This window comes from Nomascus leucogenys, chromosome 14 (genome assembly GCF_006542625.1).
Source record: "Nomascus leucogenys isolate Asia chromosome 14, Asia_NLE_v1, whole genome shotgun sequence".
NCBI lineage: Eukaryota > Metazoa > Chordata > Mammalia > Primates > Hylobatidae > Nomascus > Nomascus leucogenys.
This window is the reverse complement of record NC_044394.1, coordinates 77,547,265-77,569,363: the sequence shown is the minus strand read 5'-3', so window position 1 is coordinate 77,569,363 and position 22,099 is coordinate 77,547,265. Positions and strand designations below refer to the sequence as shown.

Here is a 22,099-nt window from a genome sequence, read left to right as displayed (position 1 = left end):
TAATTAACTTGATAAGGTGAATTAACTTGATAAGGTATTTGCTTTTGGAGAGGTGAGAGGCAGTGGAGCTAGGGGGTTGGGGGTGGGGAGAGTGAGTGGCAGAGTGAGTTTACCCCTATGAGACTGAGAGAGGCCCGGGGCCTACCTCAAAGGAGCAGGGTCATGATGCTAGCTAGCAGCCAGCCACCTCCTGGTCCCCATGCCTGGCAGCATGGTGGCAGCTTGGTTGTGAGGAGGCGAGGAAGCGGGTGTCCAGCTCCCTGCCATGGAGGGCATGGACATGGACCGGGACCTGGAGCTGATGCAGAAGGACGTGCTCATCTCCGAGTTCCAGAGGCTGCTCAGCTTCCAGCTCAACCCTGCCAGTTGTGCCTTCTTCCTGGACAGGACCAACTGGAACCTACAAGCAGCAATTGGTGCCTCTTATGCCTTTGAGAGCTCAAACATCAGTGTGCCCTCTATGTCCTTTGTTGAAGATGTCACCATAGAGGAAGGGTAGTCACTACCTCCTTATACTCAGTTTGTAAAAACATGGTGGATCCAGAATTCTGGGGCAGAGGCCTGGCCTCCAGGAGTTTGTCTTAAATATGTCGGGGGAGACCAAGTTGGACATGTGAACATGCCGATGGTGAGATTGCTAGAGCCGCAAGAGATTACAGATGTTATTGTCCAGGTGTGCAGCCCCAGCAGAGCAGGAATGTATCAGGGACGGTGACGGATGTGCACTGCTACAGGACTCTACTACGGAGATGTCATCTGGGTGATTCTTAGTGTGGAGGTGGGTGGACTTGTAGAAGTAACGCAGCAGCTGTCATCTTTTGAAACAGAGTTCAACACACAGCCGCATCTCAAGGTAGAAGGAAACTTCAACCCTTTTGCCTCTCCCCAAAAGAACCAACAATCAGATGAAAACATCTTATAAGACCCTGGGGGTTCCGAGTTCTACTCAATCAGCAAAAACACATGGGCTCCTGCTCCTGACCAAACTGAGCAAGACCAGAATAGACTGTCACAGAACTCTGTAAATCTGTCTCCCAGCAGTCATGCAAACAACCTATCAGCAGTGACTTGCAGTAAGGGGCTCCATGGGCCTTACCCCTTCGGCCAGTCCTTTTTTTTTTTTTTTTTTTTTTGAGATGGAGTCTCACTCTGTTGCCCAGGCTGAAGTGCAGTAGCATGATCTCGGCTCACTGCAACCTCCGCCTCCCGGGTTCAAGCAATTCTCCTGCCTCAGCTTCCCGAGTAGTTGAGACTTACAGGCACGCACCACCACGCCCAGCTAATTTTTGTATTTTTAGTCGAGATGGAGCTTCACCATGTTGACCAGGATGGTCTCGATCTCTTGACCTTGTGATCCTCCTGCCTCGGCCTCCCAAAGTGCTGGGATTACAGGCATGAGCCACTGCACCCAGCCCCCTTCGGCCAGTCTTAAATGGGCGTCAGCAAGAAGAAAAATTAACAAAAGACAGAAGGCCTGACTTTGGCGGTGGGGCAAGGGGTTTGTCTGGATTGCCGATCACATTGCACAGACCCCTGGCTCTGACCCCCTCTCAGCCCAGAAGAAGAGGAAGAAGCAGAACAGACTAGTTTTGAGTAAACTTAGTATGTATGTGTTAAAAAAAAAAAAATGCTGGCTCTTAGTTCTGTCCTTTCATTTGATACTAGCTACTTTGATAGTTATTCTTTAGGTTGTTCACTATATTGTTGGTTTTCTCTCTTCTTTTGTGTGTGTGTGTGTGGGGGGGGGTTGATGTTCAAGAACGCTTGTGTTTGTGTTGTGGTGTCTAGCCTTATATTTATACCATTATGTAATAACTTTAATCCTCTTTTCCTTTAACGATACCTTATTCCCACCTAAAATGTGCAATATAATTACTGTTTTCTCTTCCCTTCTATCTCTCCTCTACTACCAAGTATTACCCAATACTATCTTTCTTAGTATTTATTTTTGTACTGTTAAATATGCTTAGACTTTTATTACATGGTTTGTTGGCTTTAAATAAAATCCTCCGACTCTCAGCTATTACTTATAAATCCCGCAATACATTTCTTTCTCTTCTGTATCGGTGCACATCCACACCCACTTTGTTCCCCCTTTTCCCCCAAGTTTTTGTCAGCATGTATAATATTTACATATTATTTTCTCGCTTCAACTTCCGAAACCCAGAGTAAAGTTTCAGCCTCAGTAGTAAAGTTAAATATATTTGATATTGATCGCCAGTCCTTCTGCCCAAATCTCCCCCAACAGCTCTTGCCTGACTACTGTTCAGTCTTCTGGAAGAGTCTTTAAAAAGGCTTGTGGGAATATTGTTTGAGCTTTTTCATGTTTAAAACAATTTATCTGTAGCTTTTATTTTTGAGAGCAGCTTAGATGGCTCTTGGGTCACATTTTCCTCCTTTGAGTATCTTATAGATGTTGTTTTACTGTCATTTAGCATTAAATCTTTTTCTGACCAGACAAATGTGTTCCTTTATAAGTGATTTGTGTGTGTGTGTGTGTGTGTGTGTGTGTGCCTTTTACTATGACATGCTTCAGTGTTGACTATTCTGGATTAATATTTTCCTAGCAAACAATAAGCCTTACGTAGATATTAGTTTTCTTTAATTTCAGGAACCTTTCTTGAATTATATATTTAAATTGCGTGTTTCTTTGTGTGTTTTTTAAAGTAATTTCAACTTTTATTTTAGGTTCAGGGTGTGCTTTGTTACATGGGTATATTGTGTGATGCTGAGGCTTGGGGTACGATTAATCGCATCATCATCTAGATAGTACCCAATAGTTTTTGTTTGTTTGTTTGTTTCTGAGACAAAGTCTCACTCTTCTGCCCCAGGCTGGAGTGCAATGGCATGATCTTGGTTCACTGCAATTTCCGCCTCCTGGGCTCAAGCGATTCTCCTGCCCTAGCCTCCCAAGTAGCTGGGATTACAGGTGTCTGCCATCATGCCCAGCTAATTTTTGTATTTTTAGTAGAGATGGGGTTTTGCCATGTTGGCCAGGCTGATCTCGAACTCCTGACCTCAAGTGATCCACCCACCTTGGCCTCCCAAAGTGCTGGGATTACAGGTGTGAGCCACTGCGCCTGGCCAGTACCCAATAGTTTTTCAGTCACTGCTGACTTTCCTTCCTCCCACCCCCATCTAGTAGTCCCCAGTGTCTGTTGTTCCCATTAATATATCTATGTGTTTCCAATGCTTAGCTCCCAGTTATAAGTGAGAACATGTGGTCTTCAGTTCACTTAGGATAATGGCCTCCAGCTGCATCCGTGTTACTTCAAAGTATATGATTTTATTCATTTTTATGGTTGTGTAGCAGTCCATGGTGCATATGTACCACATTTTCTTTATTTAATCTACTGTTGATGGGAACCTAGGTTGATTCCATGGCATTGATTTTGTGAATAGTGCTGTGATGAACATACAAATGCATGTGTCTTTTTGGTAGAACAGTTTATTTTCCTTTGGATATATACCCTGTAATAGGATTGCTGGGTCGAATGGCAGTTCTAAGTTCTTTGAGAAATCTCCAGACACTGCTTTCTACAGTGGCTGCACTAATTTACATTCCCATCAACAGGGTATATGTGTTCCATTTTCTCCACAGCCTGGCTTGCCAGCATCTACTGTTTTTTGATATTTTTAATAATAGCATTCTGACTGGTGTGAGATGTTATCTCAATGTGGTTTTGATTTTCATTTCTCTGATGATTTAGTGATATTGATCATTTTCTCATATGTTTGTTGACTACTTGTATGTCTTCTTTTAAGAAGTGTCTGTTTATATCTTTAGTTCACTTTATAACAGGATTATTTGTTTTTTTGCTTGTTGCATTGTTTACATTCCTTATAGATTTGGATATTAGACCTTTGTCAGATGCATAGTTTGTGAATATTTTTCTCTCATTCTGTAGGTTGTCTGTTTACTCTGTTGATAGTTTCTTTTGCTGTGCAGAAGCTCTTTAGTTTAATTAGTTCCCACTTGTCAATTTTTGTTTTTGTTACAATTGTTTTCGAGGACTTAGTGATAAATTCTTTCCCAAGGCTGATGTCCCGAATGGTGCTTCCTAGATTTTCTTCTAGGATTCTTATAGTTTAAGTCATATATTTATGTCTTTAATCCATCTTTAATTTTTGTATATGGTGAAAGGCACAGATACAGCTTCATTCTTCTGAATGTGGCTAGCCAGCTATCCCAGCACCATTTATTGAATAGGGAATCCTTTCCCACTGCTTGTTTTTGTCAATTTTGTCAAAGATCAGGTGTGCAGCTTTACTTCCGGGTTGTCTTTTCTGTTCCATTGGTTTACGTGTCTGTTTTTGTATCAGTACCACGGTGTTCTGGTTATATAGTTTGAAGTCAGGTAATGTGATGTTTCCAGCTTTGTTCTTTTTGCTTAGGATTGCTTTGGCTATTTGGGCTCTTTTTTGGTTTCATATGAATTTTAGCATAGTTTTCTCTAGTTGTGTGGAAATGATGCTGGTACTTTGATAGGAATAGCATTGAATCTGTAGATTGCTTTAGGTAGTATGGCCATTTTAACAATATCAGTTCTTCCAATCTGTGAGCATGAATGTTTTTCCATTTCTAGGATCTCTTTCAGCAGTGTTTTGTAGTTCTTCTTGTAGAGATATGCTTCAATGTTGACCACTCTGGACTCATTTTTTCCTAGTGAACAGTAAGCTTTATACAGATGCCAGTCCCCTTGAATTTCACTTGACTTCAATATTTAAATTTTTTTGTGGTTTATTGTTTTGGTTTTCTTCTTTGGGAAAAACAATAAATTTCTTTAGTCATCTTCATGTGTCTTCCAGTTATTCTATTTTTCTCTGTAATTCGTTTTATTTTCTGACATATCCATTTCATTGTGTTCACTTTTCTCATTTGTAACCATATATGTACATTTCTAATGTTTTTTCTTAGAATGTCTGATCTCCTTATGTGTCATTTAATTTTGTGTTTAAATTTGTAACGAGTCTTTTCTTTTACTACTTTGTGGATATCTTCCCCGAAATCTTGCATTTCTGGGTTTTCTTACTAAAGTTAATTGCTTTGATACATTTTTAAAATATTCTTTTTTTTTTTTTTTTGAGATGGAGTCTTGCTCTGTCACCCAGGCCAGAGTGCAGTGGCACGATCTCGGCTCACTGCAACCTCTGTCTCCTGAGTTCAAGTGTGTCTCTAGCCTCAGCCTCCCGAGTAGCTGGGACTACAGGCACACGCCACCACGCCTGGCTAGTTTTTGTCTTTTTAGTAGGGACCAGGTTTCACCATAATGGCTAGGCTGGTCACTAACTCCTAACCTCAGGTGATCTGCCCACCTTGGCCTCCCAAAGTGCTGGGATTACAGGCATGAGCCACCGTGCTCAGCCTAAAATATTTATTTTTATAATATCTTTATAACAGTGTTATGTAGTTCTTTTGAGAAATTTTATTTTTCTACATATCCATAAAACTATTGAACTAATTGGCTTTTTATGAGCCAGCTATTTGCAGGAGATGTGTGCATTGTGCGTGTGTGTGTGTGTGTGTATATAGAGGAGTGTTGAGAACTAGAGGGAGGGAAGGGGAAGACCAGGTTGGTTTCCTAAGCTTCACAATTCAAAGGCTTTCCCACTTCCACCAAAAATAAATACCACTTCTGCATCTATTGATCGGGCATATGATTCTTTCCTCTGCTTCTATGAATCAAATACAGTCTAGCAATGTTTCTTCTACTGGCTGTACTTACTCCAATATCTTCAACCATTGCTACAAAGGATGGATATAGTCTTTCCCTTCTAGAGTGAGCCACTTACATCTATAACATAGCATATATTTTTAATGGTACATTCTGAGTTGTGCCTTTGCAGGGTCCCTTATCACCTGCTCATTATTTTTCCGTCTCCTTCCATGACATCTATTTTTGACATTTCTTTCCGATATTTTAGCATCTGGAAATTATTTCTATTTTTCATTCTTCTTTTGTTTTTGTTTAATTTCCAAGAAGAGAGGAAAAGTATGCAGACTTATGTAGCTATGTAGTGGAAGTGCTCACTGACATCTCCTGACTAGTCTTCTTTGTAATTAGCAACATAGGTTAGCAAGATGACTGAATGAGATGAGACTAAGGTACGATTTCTGTTCCGCATTGAATTTCTTTTTTTTCTTTTTCTTTCTTGTTTTTTTTTTTTTTTTTTTTGAGACAGAGTCTAGCTCTGTCGCCCAGGCTGGAGTGCAGTGGTATGATCTCAGCTTACTGCAACCTCTGCCTCCCAAGTTCAAGCAATTCTCCTGCCTCAGCTTCCTGAGTAGCTGAGACTACAGGCGCTTACCACCATGGCTGGCTAATTTTTTGTATTTTTAGCAGACAGGATTTCACCGCATTAGCCAGGATGGTCTCGATCTCTTGACCTCGTGATCTGCCTGCCTCAGCCTCCCAAAGTGCTGGGATTACAGGCGTGAGCCACCGCACCTGGCCCTGCGCATTTAATTTCTTGTGACTAGCTGGTTGGTCAGTGAGACCACTTAGCTAGCAAAAATAAGTAAACTAGTCTGACAAAATTGTTTTAATATGCACGATCTAAAAATATTTCCACAAAAATAAGTATTTTTATTTACTAATTCAACTGAACAGCAGCAACAACAATAATAATAAAACACCAGGGGCAATTGACAAAATTATAATCTGAGGATTTTACTTTTGAATTTATGACCATAGTCATCCTTCTACATTTTGTCATAATTTCTTACGTTCATGAAAGAAAAACCGATTTGAATGCAGTTTGTTAATGTCATGAAATATTACTTTAGAGAAACATTAAATCACATCTAGTGCAACTGCTTTGGTTGGAATGTGTCCCCTTCAAAATTCAAGGGTTGAAACTTACTGGCCAATGTGGTAGTATTAAGAGGTGAGGCCTTCAAGAGGTGATTAGGCCATGACGGCTTTTCCTTTGTGAAAAGGATTAAGGTCCTTATAAAAGAGACTTCGTATAGAATTTGGCTCTCTTGCTTCTTGCCTTCAGCCTCCACAACTTTGAGAAAATAAATTTCTGTTCTTTTCGTTTTTTGATGTTATGACTTTGGATTTCTATTCTTTATAAATTACCTAGTCAGTGGTGTTCTTTTTTTAATTTTTTAAAACGGAGACAGAGTCTTACTCTGTTGCCTAGGCTGGAATGCAGCAACATGATCATAGCTCACTATAGCCTCAAACTCCTGGTTTCAGGTGATCCTCCCACCTCAGCCTCCCATGAAGCTGGGACTACAGACATATGCCACTGTACCCAGCTAATCTTGTAAGTTGTTGTTGTCATTGTTGTTTAGTAGAGATGAAGTCTCACTAAGTTGCCCAGGCTGGTCTCAAACTCCTGGGCTCAAGTGATTCTCTTGCCTTGGCCTCCCAAAGTGTGAGGATTGTAGGCATGAACACCTAGCCTAGGTCTGTGGTATTCTATTATAGCAGCACAAACAGACTAAGACAGAAGCTCATTAAACATACTTCTATTAAGGCTGTGCTAATCTTTTGCCATTTTTTTTTTTTTTAAGTAGTGCAACTTGGCTAAAAACATTGTCAAAGTGCTTTGGGGCATTAGATTCAAATTCTGTTTGTATGGTTTTATTGTGTTTGGGCCCTAGAAATAAAGCTTACTCAGTAGAAGGACGTTTTCTAATACACAGAGTTGAATTTTGGGCTCCATGGTAGCATGGTAATAAAAAGTTATGGCATTAAATACAGTCCTAGGAGTTGCTTTTCGATTTTCGGCCAAACTCAAAGATCCAGATTATAACTTATGTCTTCATCACTTCTTTGGAAGCTCGTGAGCCCCTTCCACAAATATTTCCACAGTATGGAAATCTGTCCTCCATAATAGCATACGTGTGGTCAGATCTTATGGTATTTGGAAGAGTATTTTTAAAAAATTCTTTGCAAACTAAAAGGGACAGACCTTTTGAGTAAATTGTTATGTCTTCTTAGAAGTAGGTATAATAATTCTTGGTCCAGGAATGTAGATAATGTCAACTCTCTGGAGCCCAGATTCCTCATTTTTCAAATGACAGGGACTAGATGAATTGCTTTTTAATGCCTCTCAAGTTGTTAACTGAAAGGTGGGTGTAGAGCTATCTCAGAACACAATAGTTTTGAGGAATAACTTTTGAAAGTCATTGGGTAGGATGACCACCTATGCCCCATTTGCTTGTGCTATCTTTTTCTTTTGAACACTTATTCAGGGATGAGCAATATTGGGGCTAAAATAGAGGTTATTGGGCAGATATTATTATCTACTCTCAGATAACCCTACTGTTTGTGATTACATGATTTTAATTTTATTCATTTAGGTAGTTAAAAAAAATTAAAGTTGTTTCTACTTAAACTACAATCACTCCCAGAAGGGATTATGCCTTAAGCTTCTGTTACTGAAGGCTTTTATTATCATTTAGTACTTTAGACCGAAATTATTAGCATTCAATTTTACAAGACTGTTGTGGTTCAGAGATTGTGTTTTATAAATATAGGGAGTGGGGTGGGGAGGAATAGGGAGTTGAAAGTCCCAGTTTTTTGTTTTTGTTTTTGTTTTTTTGAGACAGAGCCGCACTCTATCGCCCAGGCTGGAGTGCAGTGGCATAATCTCGGCTCACTGCAACCTCTGCCTCCCGAGTTCAAGTGATTCTCCCACCTCAGCCTCCTGAGTAGCTGGGATTATAGGTGCCCGCCACCACACCTGGCTAATTTTTGTATTTTTAGTAAAAACAGGGTTTTGCCATATTGGTCAGGATGGTCTAGAACTCTTGACCTCATGATCCACCCGCTTTTGCCTCCCAAAGTGCTGGGATTACAGGCATGAGCCACTGTGCCTGGCCTATAAATATTCTTTACCAAGTTAAGAAAGTTTGCTTTTATTTCCAGTTTGCTGATGATTTTTAATTGATATGTAACATTTGTACATCTGACATTCTGTTACATGCATAAAATATGTAATGATCCAGTCAGGGTATTTGGGGTGTTTGTCGCCCTGAGTATTTATCATTTCTATGTGCTGGGAATATTTCAAGTCTTCTCTTCTAACTATTTTGAAATATACAATACATTGTTATTAATCATAGTCACCCTACTCTGCTATTTAACATTGGAACTTATTCCTTCTAACTATGTGTTTGTACCCATTAACCAATCTCTCTCTATTTCCCTCCACATCCCCTGCAACCACCCACACACCCTTCCCAGCCTCTGGTATCTATCATTCTACTCTTTACCTTCATGAGAGCAACTGTTTTAGCCCCTACATATGAATAAGACCATGTAATGTTTGTGTTTACGTGCCTGACTTATTTCACTTAACGTAATGACCTCCAGTTCCATTCATGTTACTGCAAATGACATGATTTTATTCTTTTTAAGGCTGAATAGTATTCCACTGTGTATATGTACCACATCTTCTTTATTCATTCATCCACTAATGGACATCTTAGTTGATTCTACATCTTCGTTATTATGAATAGTGCTGCAATAAACATGAGAGTGCAGATATCCCTTTTATATACTGATTTCCCTTCCTGTGGATAAATACCCAGTAGTGGGATTGCTGAATCACACAATAGTTCTCCTTTTAGTTTTTTGAGAAATCTCTATACTGTTTTTCATAGTGGCTGTATTAATTTACATTCTCACCAACAGTGTTTGAGTTCCCTTTTCTTTGTATTCTTGCTAGCATCTGTAAATTATTTTGTCTTTTTAATAATAACCATCCTAATTGGGGTGAGATGCTGTCTCTTATTAGTTTTGATTTGCATTTCCCTGATGATTAGTGATGTTGAACATTTTATCATAAACTTTCATAAACTCATTGCTGGCCATGTGTGTGCTTTCTTTTGAGAAATGTCTACTTATGTCTTTTGCCCCCTTTTTAATGGGATTTTCTTTCCCCACTGTTGAGTTGAGTTCCTTGTATAATCTGGATATCAGTCCCTTGTTGGATGAAAGGTTTGCAAATATTTTCTCCCATTCAACTGGCTGTTTCTTCACTCTGTTGATTGTTTCCTTTGTTGTGCAGATGCTTTTTAGTTTAATGAAGTCCCATCATTCTATTGTCATTTTTGTTGCCTGTGCTTTTGAGGTCCTAGCCATAACATCTTTACCTAGACTCAAGTCCTGAAGTGTTTCTCTTCTGTTTTCTTCTAATCATTTTATAGTTTCGAGTCTTACATTTAAGTCTTTAATCCATTTTGAGTTGATTTTTGTATATGGTGAGAGAAAGGGGTCCAGTTTCATTCTTCTGCTTATGAATATCCAATTTTTACAGCACTGTTTATTGAAGAGAGCGTCCTTTCCCTGAGGTATGTTTGTGGTGCTTTTAAAAAAAGTGTTTGTTTTTACCAAGTGTTTTTGCTGCACTACTGATATGATCATATCTTTTTCTTCTTTATTCTATTAATGTGGTAAGATACATTGTTTTATTTGCAAATGTCAAACCAATCTTACGTTCCATGAAAACTCCAACTGGTTGTGATTTTTTAAATTATTGCTAGGCTGTATTTTCTAACATTTTCTTTGAGGTTTTTTGCATCAATGTTCATGAAAAAGTTTGGTTGGTAATTTTCATTTCATTTGATGTCCACAGATTTTGATATTCAGGTTTTCTCCTCATTTAATGAGTGGAATGCAGTCTCTCTTTTTATATTTTCTGGGAAATTTGTGTAATATTTTTGTTATTTCTTTCATAAACATTTATAGGAATTCACAGGAATTCACACATTTATAGGAATTTATAGGAATTCTAGGCCTAGGATTCCTTTGTTAGCAGGGTTTAAATTCCATATTTGATTATTTGTCTTTTTGTGTCCCTGATTATTTTATATAAATGCCAGATGAGTATGTATGCTATATATAATTGTTGTGTGAAGGAGTTACATATACAAAGTGACTCTCAAATGTGGAAAGATCCAAGAAACCAAAGAACTAAGCAGACAAATCTAGTTTGTCGATGGAGGGCAATTTATCAGGGAACTTATGGATGGAAGCATGATCTCAAGCAGCTGCAAGACAGCTAGATTTCCACACTATTACTTCCCAGACTCAGGGCTTACATACCATAGGGAAAGGGGTATGTGCTCTATAGAGACAATTGAAAGCAATCCTCCAGAACAGGCAAGGATGCTGTGTGCATCGTGGCCTATAATCTGGGTGACCACATCAAGGGTGCTTGGATCTAAAGGCAGGATTTATGTTGAGTACATGTTCTCACACTAAGAACAGCAAATAAAGTAGGAACCAGGAGGCATTCACGGGACTGGAGCTAATCAGAAGTCAACATGGCAGATTAGCATCCAAGATGGAGTCACTTTTGTCTCCACAATAATTGTAGTTAATTTGAATCTCTGTGTGATGTTGTCTTCCGCAAGAGAGGATTTACTATTGTTTCTCACAGAAGGGTGGATCCTTTGATCTAATCAGAGAGTGAGATGACTTGAACCTAAGCCTCATTCTTTGGGAGGATAGTCTATTATTTACTCTTTACTCTTGTGCACTTGTATTTCTCAAAATGTACCGTGGAATAGTTGGAGCACAAGTCGAAACAAATCTAAAAATATTCTTTTGAAAAATGAATCATACACCAGCTGGTTGCTATGTTTTTGTTGACAGGAACCTGATGACATGTATTGTGGGTTTATTTTCTAAATAATGATGTGCTTTTTTTTTCAATATAAAAATAACACCACCAGACAGCAACTTTAAATCATGGACTTTAGGCTGTTTTTAGCAGTACTGATAGGTTTGCCTTTACCCACTTGCCCTCACCTTTCCCATCTGATAGAGTCCTGCCCATATCTTGCATTTATGGGATGAGTCCTCATGTTATATATCGAGTCTACTCCCTTAACTAGAAATCTTAGACTCCCAAACATAGCATTTTCTCTACTGAGCTAATAGGCCCAGCTCATGTAAAACCAGGTGCTTAAATGTTATTAGTAAAGACTGAAATCTTATTAAGATAAATTATTTATGATGGGTGATGCAAAGATTCAATTCAAAGTGGTATAAACTATCAACATACAGGAGCCTGAGTTACTTTTTGTGCACTTATAATTTCCTTAACAGAATGAACTTCAGTGAAAGGGGGGAAATTAATTTATATTCTGGGGAATTAAACACATTGATCTTTAACTAGTATAAGCCCAACAATTGTTTAAAGGGAGACAAATCATGCTGCATGTAGCTCTTATTCAACGGTCATAAACAAACTAATGATCAGTAGTGATTCCAAAAGTAAATGTGAACCAGGCATGGTGGCTCACCTCTGTAATCCCAGCACTTGGGGAGGCCAAGGCAGGTGGATCACCCGAGGTAACGAGTTCCAGACCAGCCTGGCCAACATGGCAAAACCCCATCTCTACCAAAAATAAAAAAATCAGCCAGGCATGGTGGCAGGCTTCTGTAGTCCCAGCTACTACTCAGAAGGCTGAGGCACGAAAATTGCTTGAACCGGGGAGGCGGAGATTGCAGTGAGCTGAGATTGTGCCACTGCACTCCAGCCTGGGTGACAGAACAAGACTCCATCTAAAAAAAAAAGAAAAAAAAAAACCAATTGTACATTAAATATAATGCTGTTTAAATTTTGAGCCCTTCTGCATTATGTAAAGTGTTTGTTTAATAAAAGTGAAGTACCCTTTAAAACCGTGCTGTCCGATACAGTGGCCAATTGCCATCTGAGTGACTTTGAGCACTTATAATGCAGAGAATGTGCATTGAGGTGGGCTCTAGGTGTAAACCTCATACCCGATTGTTATTCACCTGAGTGAATAACAAAAACAAGAATATAAAATATCTCATTAACTATTTTAAATATTTAACTATATGTTGAGGTGATGTTGCTTGTACATTAAATTAAATGCAAAATATTATTAAATTTAATTCTACCTGTATTTGTTTTTACTTTTTAATGTGGTGACTAGACAATTTTTAGTTCCATATGTGGTTTACATTATATTTCTATTGGTCAGAACTGCTTGAGAAGCTCAAAAATGTTGGACAACATTTAGGAATGTAAAAGTAAATCTCTCCACATCCAGTATTAATATGAAAAGTGGAATATTTCTAAACACAGATGCTCCCTTCCTGCAGAGGGGCTGCAGACATCCCAACTCTAGCCCACAGAGACCTATTGTGGCTCCTCACCTTCAGAACTGTCGGATAATGAATCTGTGTTGTTTTAAGCTACCGAGCTTGCAAAAATTTGTGACAACAGCTAGAGGAAACTCATTACAAACACAGAGGATGAAACTGAGACTCTAAGAATTTAAGAAACTTAACCAAATCACAGGTGTTTGAGGAGCGTCTGTGGCTCAGACCTAGGGCTTCTAATTCCCAGTGTAGTGATATTGATCTCACACCACTGATGCAGTAAAAGTAATAAACCAAGAGACTGCTGTAAACTGAGGTCACAGCTGTCCCCTCCTCTCAATGCACTGAGGAAAGCCTCCTTAGAGAAAAAGCAATCAAATATTAGATCAGTAAATTGCTTTTGCAATTTAAGATGTTATGGTCTCTTTTAAAAGTATTCTTGTAATAAGACACTTAGGAAACGTGTCTTTCCTTTAGTCAGTGGGTGGGAAGAGAGCGAAGTTTGAAACAGACTGTAAAAGAGATCAATTTTAATATTAATGATTTATGCACTCATGACTATGAGCTCAGAAATGAAGGTTATTTGGGGAAATATCCTTAAAGAATTGGCGCAAAGATTGCTGGAAACCATTGCGGGCATCCTTATGCGGAATTTGTGCCACATTCTTTTAACTCTTCATGAGGCAGAGAAAAATGCCTGGTTCTCAGCACTCACAGGGTTTATAGCTCGGTCAGTTACAGTGTTGCAGGAATGGGGACACTGTGGAGGAATCGCAGAGTACTCACTCCCACATACTGGGAACCTACTTGACAATGGCAAGCTGGTAGTCAAAAGCCAGGCTGAGGACAGCTTTTCTTCTTCCCAGATCTCTCCTTTTCCTGTCCTTGCGGGTCCTTCTGTTCTTCCCTCCTGCCTCTGGCCCTTCTCTCCTGCATCCCATCTGTTAGGCCGTCCCATCTGTTCCCCTGGCCAGTTTTCTCCTGAAATCGCTGGAAGTTCCTGCCGGCCTTTGTGACAGAGTCAACCTACCCAGGACACTACAGGTCCTAGTCTCCACCCACCTTCTCTTCTGTCGCATTTGTCAGCTCGGTAACGCTTCCCAGGTGATCAGTCGCTCAAGTCAGACACGGGGCCCTCGCCTCTGCCCTGTCGCCTTGCCACTGGCCTTGTCCCTTCCAGGCTCTTCTCCAGGAATCCTTGAGGGGCCCTCGGCTTGGCGTGCCTGTCCAGCCCTGCGATCTGACACTCTCTCTTTGGTCCATGCCCTCCTCCCGCGCTGCCTCTCTCGTCCTGCTTTCCTGCTTGGAAGATTTATTCTTGCTTCAGGGCCCTTGCTCATGCCTGTACCTTTTGCTAAGAATGACTTTCTTTCAAGTATAGGACCTGGCAAGGAACTTCCCACTGATCTTTAAGACTCATCGCAAGCTTTATGTTTCCTAGAAAGCTGGCCCTGACCTACAGCCCTCCCACTGGGGGAACTGAGGCCCCTGCCACTGGGTGTTGGCGCTGCCTCTGCAGACACCTACTGATGCCTGTGGCCTGGGCCGATGCTGGCCATGCCGCCTCCACTCTGCTGAGTGCCCGCCTCTGCACAGAGTCTCTGCTACACTTCATGGCTAGAACATGTGTCTCCTTATAGACGGATCACGTCTCAGCCTCATGCCTCTGGGGACTGACGCACCTGTTACATGGGAGCTGCTCAGTGGAAGATGAGCAAAATTATCCCAGTCACATGTCAAGAGATTTGTCACTAAAAGAACAGGTCATGTAGGCATGAATGTTTGGAATATTTGTCTCATCATTACATTTCTCTAGAAATACAAGAGCACGTGAATAGTATACTTTTTTTGTTTTACAGTGAACTACTGCTTTCTTTAAAATGGCAAAACAGGCTAGGTGTGGTGGCTCACTCCTTTAATTCCAGGACTTTGGGAGGCTGAGGCAGGCGGATCACCTGAGGTCAGGAGTTCAAGACCAGCCTGGCCAACATTGTGAAACGCCGTCTATACTAAAAATAAAAAAATTAGCTGGGTGTGGTGGCTCACGTCTGTAGTTCCAGCTATTCGGGAGGCTAAAGCATGAGAATCGCTTGAACCCAGGACGCAGAGGCTGCAGTGAGCTGAGATCATGCCACTGCACTCCAGCCTAGGCACTAGAGTGAGACTTGGTCTCAAATAATAACAATAATAAATACATAAAATAAGATAAAATAAAATGGCAAAACAGAGTTGAAGAGAAAATGACAAAAACTGGATTACTAATCATTTTGCATAAAGTCATCCAGCAGGGAAATATTTCAGGCAGGTATTTTTCTTTTTCTTTTTAACTTCTAAAAAGCTTATTATGGAAAAGTGCAAAGATATACAAAAGAAGAAAGAATAGAGTGTAATAAAGCCCTATGTAACCACCACCTTGTTGCAACAATTGCCAATAGCTTGCTGATTTTATTTTATTTTATTTTATTTTTTGAGATGGAGTCTCGCTGTGTCACCCAGGCTGGAGTGCAGTGGCACGATCTCGGCTCACTGCAAGCTCCACCTCCTAGGCACACGCCATTCTCCTGCCTCAGCTTCCCGAGTAGCTGGGACTACAGGCGCCTGCCACCACGCCCAGCTAACTTATTGCATTTTTAGTAGAGATGGGGTTTCACTGTGTTAGCCAGGATGGTCTCGATCTCCTGACCTCATGATCCGCCTGCCTCGGCCTCCCAAAGTGCTGGGATTACAGCACTTTGTAATCCCAGATTACAGATCATGTAGGCATGAATATTTGGAATATTTGTCTCATCATTACATTTCTCTAGAAATGTAAGTGGTGAGCCACCATGCCCGGCCAGCTTGCTGATTTTAATTCATTTATCTTCACACCTTTTCTTTCCTGGAGTGTTTTTTAAAAATCTAAAGACAAGTAAATCCTAGACAGTGTATCATTTCACCTGTCACTATTTCAAGATATACTATTATTAAATATGGACTTTTTTCTTAACATAATTACCTTTATCACTGCCCCCAAATCAACAATAATTCCTTGGTGTCATATAGTACTGTCCATACATATGGTCAATGTTCAGCCTCTCCTGATTGTGTCCAATGTATCTGTTTAGAGTTGGTTTGTTTCATTTGGGATAAAAATAAGTCTACACATTGCATTTGGTTGATTTTTCTCTAAAAGTATTTTTAAAAATATTCATTTTAAAATAATTTCAGACTTACAGAAAAGTTGCAAAGATGGCACAAAGAATACTTGGATCCCTTTCACCTAGATTCATGAATTATTAAACATTTTGCTACATTTGCTTTACCATTCTCTGTATTTGTCCTATTTTTCTGAATCTTCTGAGAGTGAGTTGTCCTTTAATGTCTAAATACTTTTGTGTATTTCCAAAGAATAACTAACTACAGAATAGGTATAATCCCACATTTTAACATCATACAATGACATAATTTAATCCACAGCTCATATTCAGATTTGGTAAAATGTCCCAATAATGTCCTTTATAGTGATTGTTTTTCCTAATCCAAGATCCAGTCCAGAATTATGCATTGCATTTGCTGTCTTTCTCTTTTATCTTCTTGGATCTGGAATAGTCTTTGCCCTATTTGACCTTGACATTGTTTTTAAGTACAGGCCAGTTACATGGTAGAATATCCTGCAATTTGGATTTTTAGGATATATTTGCATAATTAGATTCAGGTTATATGTTTTTGGCAAGAACACTTCAGAAGCGATATGTGATCCTTTCAAAGTATCTTATCAGAAGGCACTTGATGCTAGTGTGTCCTAGTATTGGTGATGCGAGCTCTGATCGCTTGGTGAACATGGCATCTGCCAGTGTTTTCCACCTCAAAGTTTTTATTTTTCACTTTAGAATTCATAACTAATTTCTGTGGTGGTAGTATGAGACAGTGCCAATATCTGTTTCCTCATTAAACTTTCATCTACTGGTTGTAGCATGCACGGATGATTTTCTGACTGCATTATGCCTTCTATATTTATTAGATGGCTTTCTGTTGTAAAGGCAAACTTACCCTTCTCCATTGTCTCTTTCTGTCTATGTGAAGCTTTCCATTCGTGTTTTATATTCGGTGGATTATAACCCACTGTGCTTACCACTCGTCCGCCCTGATCTGGCCAGTGGGATTCTCCTGTGTCTCATGCCATGCCCCCATCATCCGTTGAACACTCATACTTTCTGGCACAAGGAGATATTCCAGGATCATCTGTGCTTTCTGTGCTCCATCCCTGCATTTGGCCATTTCTCCAAGGAAACTTGGTGAAAGACCAAATTTTAACCACCACTTCTACAATAATGGATGGTGCATCTAATGTTTTTGAACTAATATTATTTTAAAGTTAAGCAAGAGATTCCACTTCACAACTAAACAAAACAATTTGAGCTGAGTTAAAAAATAATCCTATAAAAACCCTTCAGATTAACAGTATTTGTTAACTGATATTATATAAAATGTAAACATTTTTTAAAACTCTGGATATAGGCTTAATATCATTTACAATATAAATAATCCAGAGTGACCTTCGAAGACTTTGAATTCCTGCTTCATTTTCCGAAATGGAATGGGCACTTAGTTGTCTGACAAAATTATTTACCAGCATGACTGAAATGAACTGTTGTCTCCCGTGGACTGTCTCACTGCAAGGCTGCATGACTGCACCTTAAATTGAGCATGAAAGCTCAAAAATGTTTTGCTTAGATTTCTACCTCTTGTTCTTTGCAAGCTCTCTCCCATGTATCCCTCAATAGAAGATGGAGTTCTGTTGTTCAGATTATACCATAGCAGTGCCTCATCAATTTAAGTGTTCATAAGAGTCACTTGGAGTGCCAATGAAAACTACAGACTCCTGGCTCCCCTCCATAAACATGCAAAGCTGGGGTGGGGCCTAGGAATCTGCATTTTAACAGACTCCATCTGGAGTCACCTGGGGAGAATGACTATCCTAGTGTCAGTTAGCTTGCTATGAATGATGGAGGACCTTTAGCCATGGAGGACATGAAATAGTAATTTGCAGTTAGAAAGTCTGCATGTGGCTACTTGGAATTAGCTCATTATAACTGCATCAGCAGCCACATCTGAATAGTCTAAAGAGAAAAGGACTTTTCACATGAAAAAAGCTAGAGATTTTCTACAACTTGATTTTTTAAAAGGGTGTGAAACTGTGTGGTTTGAGAATAGAGTGAAAACATTTATCACAATGACACTAATATCAGAATGCAGAATAAACTGTAGTGACATCAATGTTCTCAAACGAAAAGTTTGGTAAATATCAAAGGGAGATGAAGAGACAGCTCCAGAACTCTGTTCGGCAAACTGAAAAGCTAAGCTCTTCTCATTGCATTGCTTGCTTCAGTTTTTAACTTCTGGTCTCTGTCTGAGATCTGAGATGAAGTGCACATTGGAGAGGATTCTGAGGATTTGGGTTTTTTTTTTTTTTTTTTGGTGGAAAAATAATATGTGGTATAAAACATAGTGGAGGAAAGTGGATCATTAAAATTGTAATGTTTAAGAACTACTAGATTACATAGGAGTACTAATTATAAAATTCTTCCTCCAGCATCCTGCAATCTACCTTTGGAAAGTCCTGGTGTCCCCTGTCCTACAACCACAGTGCAAGAGTTAATATGGTTGTGGTGAGTCGCTAATGTGCTCACCAGAATGTTCCTGCCTTTCTGGCACATGGTAGAATAGTACTTTCCTGTCCTCTTGGTGTTAGTGGTGGCCACGTGACTCACTTTGGCAAATGTTAAAGTATGAGTGGAATTGGACAGGTGCCAATCCCAGGCAGAGCTTTAAGAATCAGTGCATAATTTATCACGCTCACTTTCTTTGCCGTGGTAAAGGGAAATGGTCCAGATGGTAGTAACTGATCTATTAGTTAGCCCTGGTGCAGGAGGAAGATGTGGAGTAGAGGTCCCAGCCAACCCACAATGAGTGAGAAATGGGCCACATTGTTTTACATCACAGATTTGGGGATTGTTTTCTACTGCACTTGACCTAGCACATCCTGAATGATTCAGTAATTAATGGCAATGGTTCATAACCTTTCCACAATGAAGACCTCTTTGTATTTCAATATCCATTGACTAAGAAATTATGTGTTGTGTGAAAGCTACTCTGAATGCAATAGTATTTTAGAATACATTTTTATTTTGCTAACCGTACATAACCTTTACTTATGTTTGAAAATCCATGAGTGGTAGACATCAGTGATACACAATTCTTGGTGGACATATAGACTTGGGAGCTCTTTGCAATGATTTCTTTGTTTCCCAGTGGTCAGGTAAAATAAGCTTCACCTTGGGAGACAAAAGTCAGAGGGTTTTAGAAATAGAACTCTGCCATTATATACTGTACGGTTTGGGGTTGGGTAATTTCCTTCCCTTATGGACTTCAACTGTCTTATATACAAAGCAATGATATACCAGCCCTCCACTGCCTTTTATAGGGTGATTAAATGATAATGTGACAATAAGAAATTGTTTTAAAAGAATACAAAAGATATTTTAAAGTTCATAGTATTATTTACTGTATCAAGTCTGTGTGTCCTCAAATGTCATTTATTCCTTGTCTTTAAAAAATGCAGGAAGCGGGTGGTTTAATGGAAATGTTATAGACTATCTGTTTGAGGACAATTGATTCAGGTTCATGTGTCCTTTCAAAGTATTACCTCATAAATATAAAATAAATATCCAGACTTTTGAAATATAAGTGGATAAGCAAGACTAAAAATCATTTCAAAAAATTAAGGAAGACAAGACAAAGTACAGGATGTGCTTCCAGAATTAAAGAAAAATAATCAAAACATAAACGTAAGTGAATTCACTTACATGGGTGTGTATGTATATGTATACACATATAAACATCAAATTCACTTTCTCTTCTTTTCAGAGTATTGTTACTGAAATACCAGGGGTTCTGTGTAGGTCCTGCTGCTCGCTGCACAGAAAGCCAAGCACTAAGACATGTTTTGCCAGGGAAGAAGCCTTTAATTGGGTGCTGCAGCTGAGGAGATGGGAGATCATTCTCCAATCCGTCTCCTCAACCCACTAAAATTAGGGATCTATACAATGAGTAAGAAATGTAACCATGTGTGGAAAAATAGGAATTAGGGAGGGGCAAGAAAGAGGAGTTGGTCAACAGGAAGGAGGTGGTCTTACAGGCAATCATGAGGGGTGAGGGGTCTGACATCCCATTGTCCAGATGCAGTGATTGGGAAGTTTCAGTTTCTTGATAGTATTTGGGAAGGCTGATGGTTGGTTTCCCGAGAGAGAAGCTCAAATAAGACAAATGTAACTTTCTCAAGTTTTAAGACTGGGAAGGTCAGTTTCTAGTTTATTCAAAAAAACCATAAACATCAGTTGACATCAGTTCTATGGGACAATTGGGCCAGTTTTGGTATTTTCATATATATATGTGTGTATCATTCACACACACAAACACACATACACAGGGTTGACCCTTTGTATCTGCAGATTCTGCATCCATAGATTTAGCCAACTGCAAATCAAAAATCTTTTTAAAAATCTATTAAAAATAATACATATTAAAAAACCAATACAGTATAACAACTGTTTACATAGCATTTACATTATATTATTAGATATCATAAGTAATCTAGAGATGCTTAAAGTATCAGAGGAAGTGCAAAGTATCAAAGGATACGCATAGATTATATGCAAATACTATGCCATTTTACAACAGGGACTTGAACATCTGTGGATTTTGTTACCCATGGGGGTTCCTGGAACCAATTCTCCATGAATATTGAGGGAGGGTATCTATATTTCTTGATATATGTAACAGATATATATATATTTTCTGATACATATATATTTCTGATATATGTATTTGCTGTTATATATATTTTATATGTGTGTGGATACACACACCAAATTCACATTCTCTTTTCATTGCTTGGAAAAGAAGAGAAAGTGAATTTTGAGAGCAGTTGATTAAATACATTTTAAAGGCAAAAATTTAGGATTTGAACTTTACATTTTTACAACGGAAATTGTAAATTGGAAATGTTAACACATTAACACAATGTAAGAAATTAAACTAAATTAAATTTCTACAGGTAGAAATGATCTAGGAAAAGCCAAGTTTCCCTAGGGCACATTTGGAATTTTAAGTTCTTGGGACTTTCAGCTCTCGACACTCTGAGGCTGCAGCAGAGCACGGCCAAGACACTGTGCAGAGATCAGGTTGCTGCGGAAGGCCTGGCCCCTCCTGACCACATTCCCCATCCCTCTTCCTTCAAGAAGCTTATCTGTCCTGCGTCCTAAGTCTTAGGGACTCGCTGTTGACAACGTGATAAGCTCAGCGTGCAGTTAACATTTCATCACATTTTGTCCAACCCACACCTGGACACACACTAGGTAGTGTGTGGGAATTAGTGAGAAAAACAAAAGGTGAGTGAAAAGCCAAAGCTCACGATTTGGAGAACAAGGCTGAGAAAAGCAAGGGTGTCTCGCCCTTGTTCTTCAGGCCTGTGCCCCATGTTCAGCTGTGTCCAGCGTGTCCAGCTGTTCCGCCCTCTGGTTCAGCGTTCAGTGATCCCCGAGGACTCCCACTTTCTCTCTCAGCGCAGCATTAAAACCAACAGGGCAAATAGCCTGACACGAGCTCCCCTTATGATGTTTTCCCAGAGCTAAGCTCTAATAGGTGTGAGTGGCTGCCACCCAAATTGCAAATACTTTTTGGGAAGTCTGCACCTCAGATTTTTTGGCTGAAGAAACGCATTGATTTCTGGACCCAGTCCCTTTGGGCATGCTCATTTGAGTTGACCTGAGGGTGGATGGGATTATCTAACATGGGCCATATGTTTATTCTTTAGTGTAAACTTTTGGGGTCAGAAAAATAATCCTTTGTATCTAGGAGGGATCGTTCCCTCGCTATGCTTGCAGAGCTTCCCCCTTAATCCCTCAGTAATCCCCAAGAGGCAGTTAGCTCACCCACTGTCCTCATTTCCACCCCGAAAATAG

The 22,099-nt window shown here is 39.6% G+C and overlaps 1 pseudogene; it reads left to right on the top strand.

The window, feature by feature from the left end:
• Nucleotides 1-265: 265 nt before the first annotated feature.
• On the top strand, nt 266-21,769 carry LOC100585208 (annotated as a pseudogene).
• The last annotated feature ends 330 nt before the right edge of the window (nt 21,770-22,099 follow it).